The 22,584-nt window shown below is 41.7% G+C and overlaps 1 pseudogene; it reads left to right on the plus strand.

The window, feature by feature from the left end:
- Positions 1-897: 897 nt before the first annotated feature.
- LOC118369053 (galactocerebrosidase-like) lies at positions 898-21,496 on the plus strand (annotated as a pseudogene).
- Positions 21,497-22,584: the final 1,088 nt, after the last annotated feature.

Here is a 22,584-nt window from a genome sequence, read left to right on the forward strand (position 1 = left end):
ACGGAGTCTGGCTATCACCCATGCTCACATTTTCTCCCCCTGACTTGAGAGAATGCTATTACCTCCACTTCGTGGCTTCAGCCAATCAGATTCTCCCCATGCACCCCACACTCTGCCCATGCAATGATCACACATTCTCTGATTGGTCAGATGCCCCTAGCCAGCCCTGCGCTGGTCAGACATGTCCGTTGCACAAAATATTTCCCTGGCCCTGACGGTGTTATCATGTGTAGAGTTTTGTGCATGGAATTCGTGAACACAAATACATTTACAGGACCATCCTCATGTACTTGACTATTTGTGTGTTTAAATAAAGTTCCCTGAGTGTTAACTCTTGGGCTGCCTTATTCCCCTCTAACCGGAGGCAGTCACAAACCAGTAGAATACGTAGAGCCGGGTTGCTCTCTTTCATTATTCATTGTTACTGTATGTTTTTTTAATCATGTACAACTGAGCCATATATTTAGAGTTCTGACAACTTTTAGAATGGACTCCATTAGTGCCTTTGAGCATTGCATGAGAGATAAACAAGCTCCTTGTTATGAGGTTGTGGAAGCACAGAAGCTGCAGTTGTTGTAGTTTCTTGCAGACTCCGTTTTCGTTTTGACCTATATGGCATCATGGCCTCTACTGCAGTTTAACTCAAGGAGGCCTTTACTATTTACTGAAAGTAAAAGCTTCAGATACACATGAAATTAAACAAAATAGTATGGCATGACAATGATAGTCAGTGGATTTGATACTTTTCCACGTGCTCAAACCACTTTACATGTAGTAGGGGGAAACTGACCCAACTCCAATGGACCCGGATTTGGGTCTGGTCATACTGGTGTCTCGGCGAAAATAAACATGTGAGAGATAAAGGAGGACAGGTAACCATGCTGTTAGTTTGTAGCTATGAGACTGCCCTCCTACTTGAAGGGTCAGATGTATTTATTGATTTAAATGTTACCTTTATTTAGCTAGGCAAGTCAGTAAGAACCACTTCCTATTTAAATGATGGCTTGCACCTGTCAAACCCAGACAACACTGGGCCAATTTTGTGATACAGCCTGGATTCAAACCAGGGTGTCTGTAGTGACACTTCTAGCACTGAGATGCAGTGCCTTAATGTGCTGCGCCACTCAGGAGCCCCAATGAGCAGAACAGAGAATGAGGGAGAAAAAAATGAATTCAAGCAAGCAAGAAATACATAGAGAAAGGGAGACGGTTGGAATGCATCCACCTACTTAAAAGAGTAACTGTTTCAACACACAATGGCGCCTTTTTTTTAAGGGGTGTGGTGCCATTTTGGATGCCCGCCATTTTGCGAGTTCCGACTAAACTTTGCTAGATTGAGATTCTTTTGTCGTTAATCTTTACTTCATTTTCACGAAATGTGTCCGCTATCATTTAACCGACAAGAACTGTTGAACATCAGATCGGCAGTTACTCGACTTATCTGCCCTGGGCTCTTTCTGTACTTCCGACCCAATTTACGGGGAATCGTTACAGAGGCAAGAGAGTGGGGGTCCTGGTGAGATTAAGGCGAAGGGAAAACCGACCACCTGTTCCCTCCATTCTATTGGCCAGTCACTCGATAAGATGGATGACCTCCGATCGCGGATTTGCTAGCAACGGGACTCTAGTAATTGCAATATTCTCTACTTTTCTGAAACATGGCTATTGGACAAGATACAACTGGATGGATTCTCCATTCTCTGAGTGGACGAGACAGTGGAGTCAGGGAAATCGAAAGGGGAGGGGTTTGCCTCTTCATTAACAACAAATGGTGTGCCGACTCGAGCGCAGTGGAAGTCTCGACCCATGCTATTCTACTCGCAAGCAAGCATACAAGGCCATCCCTTGTCCGCTATTCAGCAAATCAGATCATGACTCCATACTCCTGCTTCCTGTTTACAAGCAGAAGTTCAAACCTGAAGTACCCGTGACTCCCACCATTGAGAAATAGTCAACAGAATCAGAAATTATGCTACAGGACTGCGGTGTCTGAGGTGGTGTCTGAGGTGGTTAGCTCGTTGATGTCATCGGCGAGTCTCGGGACATCTCTGCCGATGACATCAACGAGCGAACCACCTCCGTCACCGGCTTCATAAGGAAAAAGCATCGGCGACGTTGTCCCCACAGTGAAGGTTCGCTGCTTCCCCAATCAAAATCCCCTGGATTAACATGAGGTTGGCGCTAAGCTAAAGGAGAGGGCTACCACACACAGGGCTATCACAGGAACAATAGGCTGCCTTGACGGGTCCTCCATATTACATCACATTTTCCAACATGACATTAGCATTCTTCTGAATTCTGATCGAGTTTATGTAATAACTCGAAAAATAGAAAGGTGAGGTGTAACTTTGCATTGGGACTTTTGATGCATATTCTAATGCAAATTCATATGTTACATGTGGTTAAGTTTATGCTACCTACCCTTTAAGATATATTTACTTTTACTCAAGTATGGCAATTTAGTACTTTTTCCACCACGGAACCGATGAAATCTCCCTGTTTCCATGTTGACCTAGTGTATGTCATTGGCGGCAGCTGATGGCGGCTGGAGGCAAAAAAAGTGCATACATTTTTGGACCATTATTTGGTCAAAAGAGATCTTAGATTTGATTGGAATAAAGCCCTCCCTTTACCTAGTCTCATTGTAAGAAAACAAGTTCGATATCATACACCTTGTTGTCACATGATCTACATTGGGGCGTGGTTATATGAAAACTCTTGCGTTTTCAATCGCTCACAGTAGTCAGCCAGACTTTTGTAAACATTGAGGATGATTTATAAATAATATTTTTCTATCGCCTTGTGTGTTTGTTTGTGTTTTGATCTCTGCACTCCTGAGATCTACGTTTTGGATGATAAAATCAGATTAGGGAGAGAGTTTGACTCCATTGGATGTTTAAGCGGTGGAGGGGTAAGTAGCTAATGCTAGCTGCTAAAACTAGGCTTCTTCCTGGTTCGACTGTACGAGAATGATCAATGCAACAAAAGAGTACATTTACAATTTAATCTTTGTCACATTCTGACACGTTTCCCTCTTCGTTTTAGGCAACATCTCACCTGCTTGTAAATTATGCTGAACCCTACCGCAGCCAGATAATGGACTACCTTTTCAAAGTAAATTAGCTACAAATGTAACGATAACGAATACCTCTTATCTCACTTAATGGGTAGCCGTTCATTAACCCAGTTTGGGTTGGGCAAGGGAAGAACTGGCCATATGACTTACCTGCTATAACTGCATCCTACGTGGTGTCCTGGATCTTAGGAGCCAAGCAGTACCATGACCTGGATATTGATTATGTTGGGGTGTGTATTCTATTTGTTTTTGTGGGTTGTATATTGAGAATATTGTAATTTATTTAACCAGGAAGGTCTCATTGAGATTTTAAATCTCTTTCTCAAGGGTGTCCTGTCCAAGATAGGCAGCACCAATTCATTACACAATTACAGACAACATGAAAAACTACAAGTAATCTAGTAAAAATCACAGGAGTATAACAAAATCATAGAACAGCACATTTAAAAACATTGACAGGTCAAGGAATCAGCCTCAATCTGTCAGCAATTATTTAAAAACTCCAATCGGGACAAGTTCTTCCAGTTTTAAAACTATTTTGTACGGATTTTCATTAGACTCCTTTTACCAAATTGAGTTCGGACAGTTAGCAGGTCTTCTAACAGTTAGCAGGATAAAGTACTGAGAATGAAGAGAGTACCCACCACGTTTTTGAAGAATAAAAATGCCCAAATAAAATGGCAGTAAACCCAAAAAGGCTTTGAAATAAAAGTATACCAGTGGCTGAGCATACGAGTGACTAGAGAAGGCCAGCCAACCAGTGGTGGAAAAAGTACTAAATTGTAAAAAAAAAGAAGAAAAAAGTTAAGATACATTGATATAAAATGTGAAAGTCAGCAAGTAAAATACTATTTGAGTAAAAGTTTTTAAAAAAGTATTTGTTTTTAAATATACTTAATTATCAAAAGTAAAAGTATAAATAATTTAAAGTTCCTTATATTAAGCAAACCAGACGGCACAATTTTCTTGTTTTTTTGTTATTGACGGATAGCAGACGCACACTCCCAACACTCAGACATAATTTACAACTAAGCATTTGTGTTTAGTGAGTCTGCCAGATCAGAGGCAGAGATGACCAGGGATGTTCTCTTGATAAGTGTGTGAATTGGACCATTTTCCTGTCAAAATGTAACGAGTACTTTTGGGTGTCAGGGAAAATGTAAAAAGTACATACTTTTCTTTAGGAATATAGTGAAGTAAAAGTTGTGAAAAATATACCCCAAAAATCTACATAAGTAGTACTTTAAAATAGTTTTACTTAAGTACTTTACACCAATGCAGCCAACCCTGGTTTACAATGTCCAGTGTTGCTTAAGAGTTTTTCAGTTTAAAATAAATCTTAATACTCCATGGTAAAGGATGTCAATTGATCTCACACACTGAGTGGAAGCATTCATATATAAAATATCACCATAGTCTAGGCATAAATGTAGCTGATAGACACTTTCTGACTTCAAAAGAAAAGCAGGCCTCACCTGATAAAATAAGGGTAAAAAAAAGCAGGCCTTATCAAATCAAATGTATTTATATCGCCCTTCTTACATCAGCTGATATCTCAGAGTGCTGTACAAAAACCCAGCCTAAAACCCCAAACAGCAAGTAATGCAGGTGTAGAAGCACGGTGGCTAGGAAAAACTCCTTAGAAAGGCCAAAACATAGGAAGAAACCTAGAGAGGAACCAGGCTATGAGGGGTGGCAAGTCCTCTTCTGGCTGTGCCGGGTGGAGATTATAACAGAACATGAACTGGAGCAGCAGCACGGCCAGGTGGCCTGGGGACAGCAAGGAGGAGTCATGCCAGGTAGTCCTGAGGCATGGTCCTAGGGCTCACACACCGGACACCGGATAAGACAGGAGAAGTACTCCAGATATAACAGACGGACCCAAGCCCCCCGACACATAAACTACTGCAGCATATATACTGGAGGTTGAGACAGGAGGGGTCAGGAGACACTGTGGCCCCATCATACCCCCGGACAGGGCCAATCAGGCAGGATATAACCCTAACCACTTTGCCAAAGCACAGCCCCCACACCACTAGAAGGATATCTTCAACCATCAACTCACCATCCTGAGACAAGGCCGAGTATATCCCACAAAGATCTCCGCCACGGCACAACCCAAGGGGGGGGGGTGCCAACCCAGACAGGAAGATCACGTCAGTGACTCAACCCACTCAAGTGACGCACCCCTCCTAGGGACGGCATGGAAGAACACCAGTAAGCCAGTGACTCCTAAGTTAGTTATCTTAACTTCAGCTAATTGGATACAAACACGATCTACATACTGTATGTGTTCCTTCAATCTACCCACCTGTTTAAACATATGCTGTTGATGTTTTCGAACTATATAGATCTGGAATTAAAAGAACTTTGACAGCAAGTACATCAAGGTTTTCTCTCCCTATTTTAGCAGCCATTAGCATTTTACACAATGTGAACTGTCTTAGAAGAAAACAACAGCCACTAACATTTGGTTTTACTATTGCAGCCATTTTGTTAATTTAGGTCTATATGCAATTGGCAGAGAGAGATGCAGAGGTATACAATTGTTCATAAATACATCAACATCCTATCAAGATAGATCAGCTGTTTGCATCTGAGAGCATTTAATTTGTGACCAAGGTGCTCTGAGACACGTTGGATAAAGTTGGCTTAATCGGTGTGGGTATCATCGCAGCTGACGGTGACTGGGAAATTTCCACTGCTATGGTTGTAGACCCGTACCTCAACAATGCTGTCGAGGTGGTAGGTTAAGTAGAGGACAACTTGGACCACAACTTGCTCTGAAGTGATACAAAACAGCCCCTGCTATTCCTACTCACTCCGTCTCACTCGGTATGGTATTTCTCACGTGAAGCTAAGTCATTTCACAGGTATTTCTCTCTGTAGATGTGGTGTAGGCAATAGTGTTCTGTAGGTCTATAAATGCACTGCTCCATACCAAACAATCATACTCTCAGATGCATTTTCACCAAAGTAAAGTGTTAAATAACATTGCATCATTAAACCCAGATGCCAGTTAAGGTGATTGAGGAACTGAACGGTCTTTCAGTTCGCTTTTGTCACCAGTTAGTTATTCCACTCCACCCTTCTAGAACACTTGGCAGGCAAGCAATAAGGAAGTCTGCGTGATGCCATCCAGTTTCATAACTGTGATTGCTCTGTTGTGTTCAGACTAGCCAATAAGCTGAATGTTGGTGGCTGTTTTTACTTCAGATGCCTGAGCAGTCAGGAGATGTAGATGCCTAACGCAATTACAGGCAACTCCTGGTAATCCAAACTTTGTTTTAAGTGCATTCCAGTGCACCAGTACAAATTCGAATACATTCTTCATAATTCATCTAGATAATCTTATTTAGTGCATATATTCATGGAAGTCCCAAGACATTGCATTTACCAGGAGTTGATTATCTACTAATAGAGAATGTGTCCCCTCTAGTATCTAAGATGCATCTATTGCATGGCGCTGGCATATGTTAAAGTAAAAGGTGAATACAATAATGTAGTCCATGGTCCTGAATGGTTCTTCAATACCTCATCACCTTCTCACTCACCTTTCTCTCTTTGTCACTGGGTAGCTGCTGCGGCACACTGGGGCGTAGCCTAGTAGCCTAGTGGTTAGAGCGTTGGACTAGTAACCAGAAGGTTGCGAGTTCAAACCCCCGAGCTGACAAGGTACAAATCTGTTGTTCTGCCCCTGAACAGGCAGTTAACCCACTGTTCCCAGGCCGTCATTGAAAATAAGAATATGTTCTTAACTGACTTGCCTGGTTAAATAAAGTTAAAATTAAAAAATGTAAACTCTGGATGAGGGGGGTTTGGAGAAGGTCAGAATCATAGCCAGTGATAATGGCAGCCTATAACCTACTCAGTGCTTGTTGACCGAGAGCTGGCCGAAGCAGTTGAGAGTGTTTCTGTGAATTATGCTGCGTCATCTCTTGAAGAGACCACCTCTTCCATTTACTTCATGAAGCATTTCTTCCATCCTTTCAGGAAGTATTCCTCAGGACGACATTCTGCATTCACAGTGCTTATTTTGTTTTTCATGATGTATGTTTTGTTTCATAGTTTTGATGTCTTCATTATTATTCTACAATGTAGAAAGTAGTAAATATAAAGAACTTTTGAATGAGTAGGTGTGTCCAAACTTTTGACTGGTACTGTATGTCTGTATACGTATGTGTGTGAACATGTGTTTGTATGCGCACGCGTGTATGTTCATCACCTTCATACCATTCCATGTGTGTGGCCTGACAGGGCCCACTACCCAGGCACCACCTCAGTGATGGACGCCCGGAAGACACAGAAGAAGCTGTGGTCGTCTGAAGACTATAGCACTTTCAATGACGAGGTGGGGGGAGGCTGCTGGGCCCGCATTCTCAACGGACTCATGACTGCGTACGTTTTATTTATTTATTTGTACACAAAATCAGCCTAAGTACGGCAACAGTGAGAAGGTCGTTCTTGACATTAAGGGTTGCCCTATTGACCATGGGCAAGTGAACTTAGCAGTTAGACAAGTTGAGCCTGCTTAGATCATTTATTGTCAATTGTCACAGAGATGCTGAAATGTGTCATTTTTTATTTTGGTACTCCGTCTGTGATTGAAATAGTTGACTTTTGTTGTTAGACTGAATAGAGTTAGTTGTCAATTAAGGCCCTGGCTGAGAATACGGAGTTTTCGCCCCCAGCCTTACAGAAATCTTTCTTCATCTCTTTATCAAAGCTAAGGATCCGGATCACGTTCTGAGCATGTTATTTCACTCACACTACGTAGCTACGGCTCACACTCTCCTTTATGTTGCCCTCTTTCCTCACCCTCTTCTGAACCTTGATGAAGAAGCCTACACTGAGTGTACATTAGGGACATGACATAGACTGACCAGGTAAATCCAAGTGAAGGCTATGATCCCTAGTTGATGTCACCTGTTAAATCATCTTCAATCAGTGTAGATGAACGAGAGGAGACAGGTTAAAGAAAGATTTTTAAGTCTCAAGACAATTGAGGCATGGATTGTGTATGTGTGCTATTCAGAGGGTGATAAAATATTTAAGTGCCTTTGAATGGGTTATGGCAGTAGGTGCCAGGCGCACAGGTTAGAGTGTGTCAAGCACAGCTACATTGTTGGGTTTTTCACGCTTAAGTTGCCTGTGCGTATCAAGAATGGTCCACCACCCAAACGACATCTAGCCAACTTGATACAAGTGTGGAAGACATGGGTCAGAATCCCTGTGGAAAATGTTCGACACCTTGTAGAGTCCATGCCCCGACTAATTGAGGCTATTCTGAGAGCAAGAGGTGAAGCAACTCAATATTAGGACAGTGTTCTTAATGTTTTGTACACTCAGTGTTTGTGTGCCTCATATTTAAGAACAGCTAAAATAAAAACCTGTGGCGATTTGAACAAACATTCCCAAAATGAAATATATGTTTGTTCAGCACCATATCCTGGAACCTGGTAGCCAGTTACTATGAGGATCTTCCCTTTGGGCGAGATGGCTTGATGACAGCAGAGGAGCGGAATCACCCATCTGTGGTGGAATCACCCATCTGGACAACTGGTAACCCTCTGCACTTAAAGGAATGGATGGCTCACCCTCAAATTGTTGTTTTTCATATATTTTGTTATGAGTTACACTTGTTAACACTTGCAAAGTAGGTACAGATTAGCACAATAATGTTTGATGACATTACAGATTCGCTGTTATATGAAGCTTCCCCAAAAGCAGCTCTCAGCATCTCACATCTCGTCTTGAAGCAAGTGACAACTGCTAATGTAGAAAAATAATTTGAATATTTGATATACATTTGACAATATTGTCTCCTAGCACACACCACCCAGTTTAGACAGCCTGGATGGACCTAACTGCAGACCGTTGGGCATCTGGCAAACGGGGGAAGCTATGTCACACTGACTGACAGCAAGGGAAACCTCACCGTCGTCATAGAAACCATGGTTGGTATTTATCATCCTGTATATTATGTCTGTTACACTGAATATTTATTTTGAGTAATGCTATCTAATGTTAGTAGAAGGCTTAATTATTTTGTTGATTGTACACTGTGCTTTGAACCATTTCCTAATTTGAATAGTCCATTCAAGTAAAGCTCTTGTTAGATCTCTGAAGCTTAACTTTTAAGGCTGGTTTTGGAGAAAGTCAACCATTTCCACAGGCTCTCTCTATCATACTAAGCTGTGCTTTCCCAGGAGCCTCCGATCTAAGCTTTAGCTAGTAGAAGGAAGTCCGGTGAGTTATCAGCTCGCTTCCGCTGTCTGTTGATGCAAGGACTGTGTTGTGACCACAGTTTGTTTGTAGATTAAATTGACTGTGAAATGTGATATTTTTTTCTCTATCTTTCAGACTCATGATCATTCTGTGTGCGTAAGGCCTCCACTGCTGCCCTTCAATGTCACACCCCAGAATGTAACATTCCAACTCAATGGATCTTTTGTGAGTATTGTTACAGTTATCCCTGTTAATGATTAAAAGGCTACTTTGTCTTAGTAAACGTGTCTTTTTCATAGGCCTCGATCAGGGAATTACAGGTATGGCAGTCGAGGTTTGACTTCAAGACTAAAAAGCCATTCTTCTTCAAGAAACTGAGCCCCTTAAAGGTAAACTTACTCCTCTGACAACTGTGATCTTTTTATGTACATATATACAGTCTGAAAGTTACGTAAACTTAAGTTGGTGTCATTAAAACTAGTTTTTCAACCACTCCACAAGTTCCTTGTTACCTTCTTGCATCGAGCCATCCCGGATCCGGGATCGTGACTACAGCCTCAAGTCCATTACCATAACGCAACGTTAACTATTCATGAAAATCGCAAATGAAATTAAATCAATATGCTAGCTCTCAAGCTTAGCCTTTTGTTAACAACACTGTCATCTCAGATTTTCTAAAATATGCTTCTCAACCATAGCAAAACAAGCATTTGTGTAACAGTATTGATAGCTAGCATAGCATTTAGCATTAGCATTCAGCAGGCAACATTTTCACAAAAACCAGAAAAGCATTCAAATAAAATAATTTACCTTTGAAGAACTTCGGATGTTTTCAATGAGGAGACTCTCAGTTAGATAGCAAATGTTCAGTTTTTCCTGAAAGATTATTTGTTTAGGACAAATCGCTCCGTTTTCTGCGACACGTTTAGCTACGAAAAAACCTGTATCCAGGATTGTGTAAATCTATCCGCAAGCTCATTAGCATAACGCAACGTTAACTATTCATGAAAATCGCAAATGAAATGAAATAAATCTATTTGCTCTCAAGCTTAGGCTTTTGTTAACAACACTGTCATCTCAGATTTTCAAAATATGCTTTTGAACCATAGCTAAACAAGCATTTGTGTAACAGTATTGATAGACTAGCATAGGATTATGCCTGGCATTCAGCATGCAACATTTTCACAAAAACCAGAAAAGCATTCAAATAAAATCATTTACCTTTGAAGAACTTCAGATGTTTTCAATGAGGAGACTCTCAGTTAGATAGCAAATGTTCAGTTTTTACAAAAAGATCATTTGTGTTGACAAATCGCTCCGTTTTCTTCATCACGTTTGGGTAAGAAAAAAAACAAAAATTAAGTCATTAAAACGTGAACTTTTTTCCAAATTAACTCCATAATATCGACAGAAACATGGCAAACGATGTTTAGAATCAATCCTCAAGGTGTTTTTCACATATCTATCGATGATAAATCCTTCGTGGCAGTTGACTTTCTCCTCTGAAGAAATGGAACGCGCATGGGCCAAGAGATTACGCAATAATTTCGACACAGGACACCGGGCGGACACCTGGTAAATGTAGTCTCTTATGGTCAATCTTCCAATGATATGCCTACAAATACGTCACAATGCTGCAGACACCTTGGGGAAACGACAGAAAGGTCAGGCTCATTCCTGGCGCATTCACAGCCATATAAGGAGACATTGGAACACAGCACCTTCAGAATCTGGGGCATTTCCTGTATGAAACTTCATCTTGGTTTCGCCTGTAGCATTAGTTCTGGGGCACTCACAGATAATATCTTTGCAGTTTTGGAAACGTCAGAGTTGTTTCTTTCCAAAGTTGTCAATTGCATGCATAGTCGAGCATCTCTTCGTGACAAAATATCTTGTTTAAAACGGGAACGTTTTTTATCCAAAAATTAAAAGAGCGCCCCCTATCTCGAAGAAGTAACAAACTATAGTTTTGGCAAGTCAGTTAGGACATCTACTTTTCCAACAATTGTATACAGACATTATTTCACTTATAACTCACTGTATCACAATTCCAGTGGGTCAGAAGTTTACGTACACTGAAAAAATCCAGAAATGATGTCATGGCTTTAGAAGATTCTGATAGGATAATTGATATCAATTGGAGGTGTACCTGTTGATGTATTTCAAGGCCTACCTTCAAACTCAGTGACTCTTTGCTTGACATCATGGGAAAATCAAAAGAAATCAGCCAAGACCTTAGAAAAAGAAAAGTAGACGTCCGCAAGTCTGGTTCATCCTTGGGAGCAATTTCCAAACACCTGAAGGTACAACGTTCATCTGTACAAACAATAGTACGCAAGTATAAACGCCATGGGACCACACAGCCGTCATACCACTCAGAAAGGAGACGTGTTCTGTCTCCTAGAGATTAACGTACTTTGGTGCGAAAAGTGCAAATCAATCCCAGAACAACAGCAAAGTACCTTGTGAAGATGCTGGAGGAAACAGGTACGAAAGTATCTATATCCACAGTAAAACGGGTCCTATTTCGACATAACCTGAAAGGCCGCTCAGCAAGGAAGAAGCCACTGCTTCAAAACTGCCATAAAAAAGCCAGACTATGGTTTGCAACTGCTCATGGGGACAAAGAGCTTACTTTTGGAGAAATGTCCTCTGGTCTGATGAAACAAAAATAGAACTGTTTGGCCATAATGACCATCGTTATGTTTGGAGGAAAAACGGGGATGCTTGCAAGCCGAAGCACGGGGGTGGCAGCATCATGTTGTGGGGGTTCTTTGCAGCAGGAGGGACTGGTGCACTTCAAAATAGATGGCTCATTAGGGAGGACAAGTATGTGGATATATTGAAGCAACATCTCAAGACATCAGTCAGGAAGTTGAAGCTTGGTCGAAAATGGGTCTTCCAAATGGACAATAACCCAAGGCATTCTTCCAAAGTTGTGGCAAAATGGCTTAAGGACAACAAAGTCAAGGTATTGGAATGGACATTGCAAAGCCCTGACCTCAATTCTATAGAAAATTTGTGGGCAGAATTGAAAAAGAGTATGTGAGCAAGGAGAACTACAAACCTGACTCAGTTACACCATCTCTGTCAGGAGGAATGGGCCAGAATTCACCCAACTTATTGTGAGAAGCTTGTGGAAGGCTACCCCAAAAGATATGACCCAAGTTATACAATTTAAAGGCAGTGCTACCAGATACTATTTGAGTGTATGTGAACTTCTGACCTACTGGGAATGTGATGAAAGAAATAAAAGCTGAAATAAATAATTCTCTCTACTATTATTATAGACATTTCACATTCTTAAAATAAAGTGGTGATCCTAACTGACCGAAGACAGGGAATTTGTAAAAACTGAGTTTAAATGTACTTGACTAAGATGTATGTAAACTTCCGACTTCAACTGTATATATTTTTTTTATACAAGAGGTGTGTGCCCAAGCTTATGAAAGTGTTAGACAGAGTGTCATCTTGTCTTTGGATCGTGTTTTGAGTCTTGCACAGTATGATATTTCTCCTCCTGTGACATTTCACATCTCCAAACTAACTTTTATGAGCGGTTACGTTGGATATGTTTTGGTGTGGACAGTTTTTTTTGCCATGAGTTTCATGCTGGCTCCCTTACACTTTCCTTGCTAGATTTCCGATGGTTTGTTCACTTTGAGCCTGGATGTAGATGAGGTTTACACTTTAACCACCATAACCACTGGGCAGAAAGGGACGTACCCTGATCCACCCCCTCTGACACATTCCCCAAAGTATACAAGGATGACTTTAATGTTGGTAAGTACATTTAAAAAGGATAAATGTCACTATCTACCAAAAACAACCCGCAAATGATCATAAAACATATTAAAATGTAAATGATTAAATTAATGCTGTTCTCTTTTGTGCTTGCTCTCTCTCTCTGTTTCTCTCTCTCTGCAGTGATCCCTTCCTTCTCTGAGGCTCCACTTTGCTGACCAGACGGGGGTGTTTGAGTATTACTTAAACCTGATGGACCCTGGTCCTATTGTCTTCACCCTGTGCCAGGTGGTCACACAGATGCCTGTTAGCTGGGCAGCAGAACAGACCATTAGAGTGGTGAGGAATCAGGGCAGGGGAAGTGGGGGGCGAGGTATAGGGTGAAGTTGCCCCTAGTTGTTGATCTAATGACCTTGGTCAGTATTTTACAGTATTTTACTCAAAATAAATGTAAATGGATGGACATTTTTCCAGACACAGGTTAAGCCTAGTCTACGACTTAAAAGGCATCTCAATGTTGATTATCCATTGAAAGAGATTTTACATTTTAGTCATTTAGCAGACACTCATACAGGGGTGAAAGTATATTTAAGTTCTTCCTTGTACGGGACCTCCTGTGTGTGCACGCTCGTGCACCCAAAACATTTATGAGTGGCCCTTTACATTCTGCCGCCCTGTACGTTCTGCCGCCCTAGGCTAGACAAAACATTACCACCCCCAACCTATCCCCTCTAAACTAGAATAGAATTCAGGAGGGCTCGGCAATAGGTTTGGACTTGGAACCATTTTTTTTCTCAGCTAATAGTCGGCAGAACAGAACATAATGGCAGCCCAATTCATAGACCTATGCTACAAATTAAACCCAATTTAACATATCTGATTAGTAGGATATATAAATCAGTTCAATGTCAATAATATATCCTAATATTTTCAATCTGAGTACTGTGATAAAATCACCAAGATCCCTCTTAAATTCGTTTTTTTGATGTTTCTTTGTCCGTTGATTGGGGGAAAACAGCTTGCATTCAACAGAAAATGTAGCTCTGAAAGTCTCAAAAGAAAGGAGGATCATGAAAATAGAAGTTTCAGGGAAAAATGGATAGAGAAATATGCATTCTTACCATATTTGTCCAATGTCATACCGGAGTGTCTTGTTTACAAAGAAACGGTTTCTGTTTGCAAATAATGTAATATTAGAGTATGAATCTAACCAGGCACTTTAAAAAGTTACCTGTCCAACCACACAGGTGGCTCGACCAACACAGAAAAATGGAAACTTCAACTGCTTACTACTTGTCCGTCGCTTAGCCCAACAACAGAAGTGTTTCCCTAAATGCTGCCTGGGACAGAATAGCTATACATTCCGCAGCTCAGCTTCAGAATGTCATAGAGACTAATCGATATATCCCATATGCATCAGTCATGTCTTTTGTGGGCATTTTAAAGCTTGTTTGTAGCATAAGGCACCACAGAGTTAAACATTGTTATAGAACACTTTGTATTATCTGAAGGCTTTTATTTAGTTCAAAATATAAAGCTAATGTGTGTCCTTTTTGCATTTTACTTAAACTAACAGTATGGCATACTCTCAATTAATTTAAGCCCTGGTTTTACTGATACACACCAAGCTGTTCCCAGACTTTGAGGTATTTAAATGAAATCAAATTAAAATGAAGACAATTGTTGAAATGAATTACTTTCAGCACCATTTCCTGTCTGTCTGTTTGACTATGCCACTCTAAAGCTGATGTCTGCCCGCTTGCCGTTTTTCTCTCCTGCACTCACTCTCTCCTCATTAATAAGTTAAGGATTTTAAAGTGTCTGTTTCATGACATTGTAATACATTTGGTCTCCAGTCTGGGGCTACAGAAAAGGCAACTCCACAGGCTACTCTTTCTACTGTAGGCTACACAGGCCTAATTTATGTTAAATTGATTTGATGGAGCTCTGCAGTGCTGCATCTCTCCCACAGCACCCTGCAGAGGCACGCTGGACATGGATAAGATAAATATTTTTGGCATATCTTATCATGAGGCAGCATCAGTGCTTACTTAAGTAGCCCTCATGCCACTGAGTGAGAGAAGTTCTCATTGTTTTGGGGCAGAATAATGTGAGGTGTTATGTGTTGTTGGAGGTGAGTCTTGGTCAAACTGCTGATCATAGATTTATCTTTGGAATCCCTATTCATTCAATAGCTTCTGTAGGCCTATATATGACCTTTTATTGTGGCATGAACACAACAATCACTTCAAAGGGCTCCTTCAGTAGGTTTCCTGCACACGTTTATCGACTGGCAACAGTGAATGGAAAGAGACTACTTCTGTTGCACTAAACACCACAGTGTCATGCTATTTAGTGACAGAATTAATGGCTCCACTAAACACCACAGTGTCATGCTATTTGGTGACAGAATGAATGGCTCCACTAAACACGCAGTGTCATGCTATTTAGTGACAGAATTAATGGCTCCACTAAACACCACAGTGTCATGCTATTTGGTGACAGAATTAATGGCTCCACTAAACACCACAGTGTCATGCTATTTGGTGACAGAATTAATGGCTCCACTAAACACCACAGTGTCATGCTATTTGGTGACAGAATTAATGGCTCCACTAAACACCACAGTGTCATGCTATTTGGTGACAGAATTAATGGCTCCACTAAACACCACAGTGTCATGCTATTTGGTGACAGAATGAATGGCTCCACTAAACACCACAGTGTCATGCTATTTGGTGACAGAATGAATGGCTCCACTAAACACCACAGTGTCATGCTATTTGGTGACAGAATTAATGGCTCCACTAAACACCACAGTGTCATGCTATTTGGTGACAGAATTAATGGCTCCACTAAACACCACAGTGTCATGCTATTTGGTGACAGAATTAATGGCTCCACTAAACACCACCGTGTCATGCTATTTGGTGACAGAATGAATGGCTCCACTAAACACCACAGTGTCATGCTATTTGGTGACAGAATTAATGGCTCCACTAAACACCACAGTGTCATGCTATTTGGTGACAGAATTAATGGCTCCACTAAACACGCAGTGTCATGCTATTTAGTGACAGAATTAATGGCTCCACTAAACACCACAGTGTCATGCTATTTTGACAGAATTAATGGAGTGTCATGCTATTTAGTGACAGAATTAATGGCTCCACTAAACACCACAGTGTCATGCTATTTGGTGACAGAATTAATGGCTCCACTAAACACCACAGTGTCATGCTATTTGGTGACAGAATTAATGGCTCCACTAAACACCACAGTGTCATGCTATTTGGTGACAGAATTAATGGCTCCACTAAACACCACCGTGTCATGCTATTTGGTGACAGAATGAATGGCTCCACTAAACACGCAGTGTCATGCTATTTGGTGACAGAATTAATGGCTCCACTAAACACCACAGTGTCATGCTATTTGTTGACAGAATTAATGGCTCCACTAAACACGCAGTGTCATGCTATTTAGTGACAGAATTAATGGCTCCACTAAACACCACAGTGTCATGCTATTTGGTGACAGAATTAATGGCTCCACTAAACACCACAGTGTCATGCTATTTAGTGACAGAATTAATGGCTCCACTAAACACCACAGTGTCATGCTATTTGGTGACAGAATTAATGGCTCCACTAAACACCACAAAGTGTCATGCTATTTGGTGACAGAATGAATGGCTCCACTGTTGTCCGTGCGAGTCTCGGTTTTCGGCCACTCATCTCTGCCTTGGCAAAATGTCAGTGTTTTCCTCGAACCACATGGCATTTTGGAACATAGTCTATACCACCCGCTTTCAAGTTGATTCACTCAACAGAGATGGCCGCCTCGCTTCTCGTTCCTAGGAAACTATGCAGTGTTGTTTTTTTACGTGTTATTTCTTACATTGGTACCACAGGTAATCGTGGGTTTTATTACATATAATCGGGAGGAACTACCGGAGATAAGAGCAACGTCAACTCACCATTACGATCAAGAATACGACTTTCCCGAAGCGGATCCTCTGTTTTGCCCACCACCCAGGACAATGGATCGGATCCCAGCCAGCGAACCAAAACAACGATGCCGTAAAAGGGGCAGAGGAAGCGGTCTTCTGGTCAGGCTCCGAAGATGGGCACATTGCGCACCGCTCCCGAGAAGACTACTCACCAATGTCTAGTCTCTTGACAACAAGGTTGATGAAATCCGAACAAGGGTAGCATTCCAGAGAGACATAAGAGACTGTAACGTTCTTTACTTCATGGAAACATGGCCCACTCGAGACACTCTATCGGAGTCGGTACAGCCAGCTGGTTTCTTCATGCATCGCGCTGACAGAAACAAGCCTCCTTCTGGTAAGAAGAGGGGAGGGGGGGTATGCCTTATGATTAACGAGACGTGGTGTGATCATAACAACATACAGGAACTCAAGTCCTTCTGTTCACCTGACTTAGAATTCCTCACAATCAAATGTCGACCGCATTATCTACCAACAGAATTCGATTTATAATCACAGCCACATATATTCCCCCCTCAAGTTGACACATCGATGGCCCTGAACAAACTTTATTTGACTCTATGTAAACTGGAAACCACATATGCTGAGGCTGCATTCATTGAAGCTGGGGATTTTAACAAGGCTAATCTGAAAACAAGACTCCCTCAATTCTATCAGCATATTGATTGTGATACCAGGGCTGGTAAAACCCTAGATCATTGTTATTCTAATTTCCACGATGCATATAAGGCCCTCCCCCGCCCTCCGTTTGGAAAAGCTGACCACGACTCCATTTTGTTACTCCCTGCCTATAGACAGGGACTAAAACAGGAAGCCCCCGCACTCGGGTCTTTTCAACGCTGTTCTGACCAATCTGATTCCACGCTTCAAAATTGCTTCGGTCACGTGGATTGGGATATATACGCATTGCGTCAAACAACAACATTGATGAATACGCTGATTCGGTGAGCGAGTTTATTAGCAAGTGCATCGGCGATGTCGTACCCACAGCAACTATTAAAACATTCCCAAACCAGAAACTGTGGATTGATGGCAGCATTCGCGCAAAACTGAAAGCGCGAAACACTGCTTTTAACCAGGGCAAGGTGACCGGGGACATGAACGAATACAAACAGTGTAGCTATTCCCTCCGCAAAGCAATGAAACAAGCTAAGCGTCAGTATAGAGACAAAGTAGAGTCGCAATTCAATGCCTCAGACACGAGGTATGTGGCAGGGTCTACAGTCAATCACAGATTACAAAAAGAAAACCAGTCCAGTCGCGGACCAGGATGTCTTGCTCCCAGACAGACTAAACAACTTCTTTGCTCGCTTTGAGGACAATACAGTGCCACTGACACGCCCGCTACCAAAACTTGGGGACTCTCCTTCACTGCAGACGACTTGAGTAAAACATTTAAACGTGTTAACCCTCGCAAGGCTGCAGGCCCAGACGGCATCCCCAGCCGCGTCCTCAGTGCATGCGCAGACCAGCTGGCTGGTGTGTTTACGAACATATTCAATCAATTCTTATCCCAGTCTGCTGTTCCCACATGCTTCAAGAGGGCCACCATTGTTCCTGTTCCAAAGAAAGCTAAGGTAACTGAGCTAAACTACTACCGCCCCTAAGCATTCACTTCCGTCATCATGAAGTGCTTTGAGACTAGTCATGGACCATATCACACCCACCCTACCTGACACCCTAGACCCACTCCAATTTGCTTACCGCCCCAATAGGTCCACAGACGACGCAATCGCAATCACACTGCCCTAATCCATCCGGACAAGAGGAATACCTATGTGAGAATGCTGTTCATTGACTACAGCTCAGCATTTAACACCATAGTACTCTCCAAACTCGTCATCAAGCTCGGGACCCTGGGTCTCGACCCCGCCCTGTGCAACTGGGTACTGGACTTCCTGATGGGCCGCCCCCAGGTGGTGAGGGTAGGTAACAACATCTCCACCCCGCTGATCCTCAACACTGGGGCCCCACAAGGGTGCGTTCTGAGCCCTTTCCTGTACTCCCTGTTCACCCACGACTGCGTGGCCATGCACGCCTCCAACTCAATCATCAAGTATGCAGACGACACTACAGTGCTAGGCTTGATTACCAACAACAACGAGATGGCCTACAGGGAGGAGGTGAGGGCCCTCGGAGTGTGGTGTCAGGAAAATAACCTCTCACTCAACGTCAACAAAACAAAACAAAGGAGATGATCGTCGACTTCAGGAAACAGCAGAGGGAGCACCCCCCTATCCACATCGATGGGACAGTAGTGGAGAGGGTAGTAAGTTTTAAGTTCCTCTGCGTACACATCATGGACAAACTGAATTGGTCCATACACACAGACAGTGTGGTGAAGAAGGCGCAGGAGGCTGAAGAAATTTGGCTTGTCACCAAAAGCACTCGCAAACTTTTACAGATGCACAATCGAGAGCATCTTGTCGGGCTGTATCACCGCCTGGTACGGCAACTGCTCCGCCCACAACCGTAAGGCTCTCCAGAGGGCAGTGAGGTCTGCACAACGCATCACCGGGGGTAAACTACCTGCCCTTAAGGACACCTACACCACCCGATGTCACAGGAAGGCCATAAAGATCATCAAGGACAACAACCACCCGAGCCACTGCCTGTTCACCCCGCTATCATCCAGAAGGCGAGGTCAGTACAGGTGCATCAAAGCAGGGAACGAGAGACTGAAAAACAGCTTCTATCTCAAGGCCATCAGACTGTTAAACAGCCACCACTAACATTGAGTGGCTGCTGCCAACATACTGACTCAACTGCAGCCACTTTAATAATGTAAAAATGTATGTAAAAATGTATCACTAGCCACTTTAAACTATGCCACTTTGTTTACATACCCTACATTACTCATCTCATATGTATATACTGTACTCGATACCATCTACTGCATGTTGCCTATGCCGTTCTTTAACATCACTCATTCATATATTTTTATGTACATATTCTTCATCCCTTTACACTTGTGTGTATAAGGTAGTTGTTGTGAAATTGTTAGGTTAGATTACTCGTTGGTTATTACTGCATTGTCGGAACTAGAAGCACAAGCATTTCGCTACACTCACATTAACATCTGCTAACCATGTGTATGTGACAAATACAATGTGATTTGATGTTTCATGCCTCAGACGTGAGGTAATGATAAATAATGCTGTAATAGCCTACAGTTTCGACATTTTGTTTTCATTATTGTTATAGGATCATGTTTTACCAGTACGGCGTACCCCCACTATTTATTTTGCCGGGACGCCAATGTTTGTGAACAATGTAATCATAAACAAAAACTGTATAGACTCAAAACATGGTTAAATCTATAATTATGATATCGTGGATAACAGTCCTTGAATCCATAGCTCTGTCTATGAGTCTGAGTGGTTACATTTCTCCAGCCCTTAACTTGTTTAGTGTTTGAACTGCAGATTACCCCTTTTAATTGTTTGAAGTGACACCTGCGTTTAACAAATTCCTTCTTATCAGTTAATGTGTTGTTGTTTAGTGCACAAGCCATTGATATATTAATACCTATTGTTTACCAAGTCTTATTTGTTTCACAGTTGGAGAGACTGTGCTTGCGGAGGGTCATTCTGGAACGAGAGCATACGGCTGGCACACGCTATCCCTCACAGTCGAGGTATGTTCACAACTACAATCTCTGAAACAGTAGGAAAACTAGTTCCAAGGAAACCTGATAATTATCATGAAAATGCATCTCTGTCAGGTCTTCTTTTCATATAAATGACTTTAAGATCTTGGTAGAGTAAAATTGTGTTTGTCTCTACCAGACAACTTAAAAAATGTAAGTATTTGGTGGTTAGTTTCCTCTCCCTGCCTCTTCCTTTACACAAATAGCCGTATACTGTATATTTATCTGTGTTATATGGACACATTAACTAATAGAAACCTGTCTATTTTCAGGGGGAATGTGCCACAAGGTTGCTGAATGGATATCATCTATGGAAGAATACTGTGGTATTGGGACCAAAGAGTGGCTGGGTTGCCATAGGAACACACTCATTTGAACTGGCACAGTTTGACAACTTTGCTGTGGAGGCAAAATCATAATTTGTCTGTGTTTGTTTGCGGTAAAAATGTCTTGGTCATGATTAACGGTTAACTGTACACCTCCGAGCTAAACAGAGAAATGTTATTTTATTCATTGTCGGCGAGCTAATGTTAGCTGTGCGCTTTTCAAAACCAGGAGAAATAGGCTGTGTGGCTGTTTAATACACCTAGGTAGCTAAGGATGATGATAATAACAGTTAGCTACAACGGGGTAAGACCAACCATTTATATATAGACTAGATGACCGATGGGGCACTCCCTCACCATTGTATTATATTTTGTAAGCTATAGAATGTGTCTACATTTGTTTTTGCCACATTTATTATATTGAAGACTACTTAATGTGTACTTTTAAACTATATAATGTGAAATAAATATATAAAACATTTTCTTTAATGTATCCTTTTTTGAGATGCTAATGTTACTGTCCCCACAACAACAAAAATATGTGAATACATGTCATTTGTTCCTTGAAACATTTCATTGAAATACTGTTCATTCCTATGAAGGACCTATGAAGGACTGCTCCTACTGGGGAGTGCCAATATGGCCGACCGGTGGCTTCAACGCGTCTCAGTTTATGTACACCATTGGGTAAGACTGCCGGCCTTAAAGGCCCCTCATCTGTGTGCAGTTCTTGTCTACCTATGTAATTGGGGCGTCCTTGGTGGAGAGTGTTGAGTCAGAGGACATCCAAATGAAGCTGAACAAACAAAATACCTGTCTGAAGTTACCAATAATCCTACAAATCTAAGTGATGCTCATAGCATGGCTTCACCTCTGATATATTATTTATGTGTTTTGTATTTCAGTTTGAATATCTCTTCAAGATCATCCCCCAAGTGGAGTGAAGTAGGACTTGTCATCAGGATTTAACATCAGGTTAGTGCCCTCTGCAATTCAGAATTGTACTCTCATCATATTTAAAAGTGATTCAGTGAAAGCCTTTTCTCCCTTTGATTATATTTAGGGGGAGCTCTTACATAAAGTTATGTTGTAGCATTTTTATATTATTTGTCCAATAATGTGATCACAACACAATTGTAACAGTTGATGCATTTAAGCCATGATGTCCTACTAACATTTAGTTTACCTCAAAAGTCCTATTTAAACACTTAGAAAGTGTGAACTGAACAGGGAGGGCTCCCTTGAGTTTGAGTGCAGACAGTATTTCAGCCATTTCAAGTGGCCCCTCATTTGACTTAGACTTTGATTAGGTTGATTAGTAAATGTGTCGTTGCCTGCCCTGTTTTGTTAACACACAGCTTTCCTTGTGCTGTTTTTCTGTAGACCATTACTTAAAAGCCCAGAGAACGGGATGAAACCCTGACTGAAGCCAACAGTTAATTAACATGTTAATTGAAGCAATGAACTTGGGTGCGCTTGATAACTAAGAAGTAGTCCCAGTCTGATCATAATGACTTTGATTTGTCTGTTGATTTCAAAGGATACATGT

The sequence above is a fragment of the Oncorhynchus keta genome, chromosome 35, assembly GCF_023373465.1.
Source record: "Oncorhynchus keta strain PuntledgeMale-10-30-2019 chromosome 35, Oket_V2, whole genome shotgun sequence".
NCBI lineage: Eukaryota > Metazoa > Chordata > Actinopteri > Salmoniformes > Salmonidae > Oncorhynchus > Oncorhynchus keta.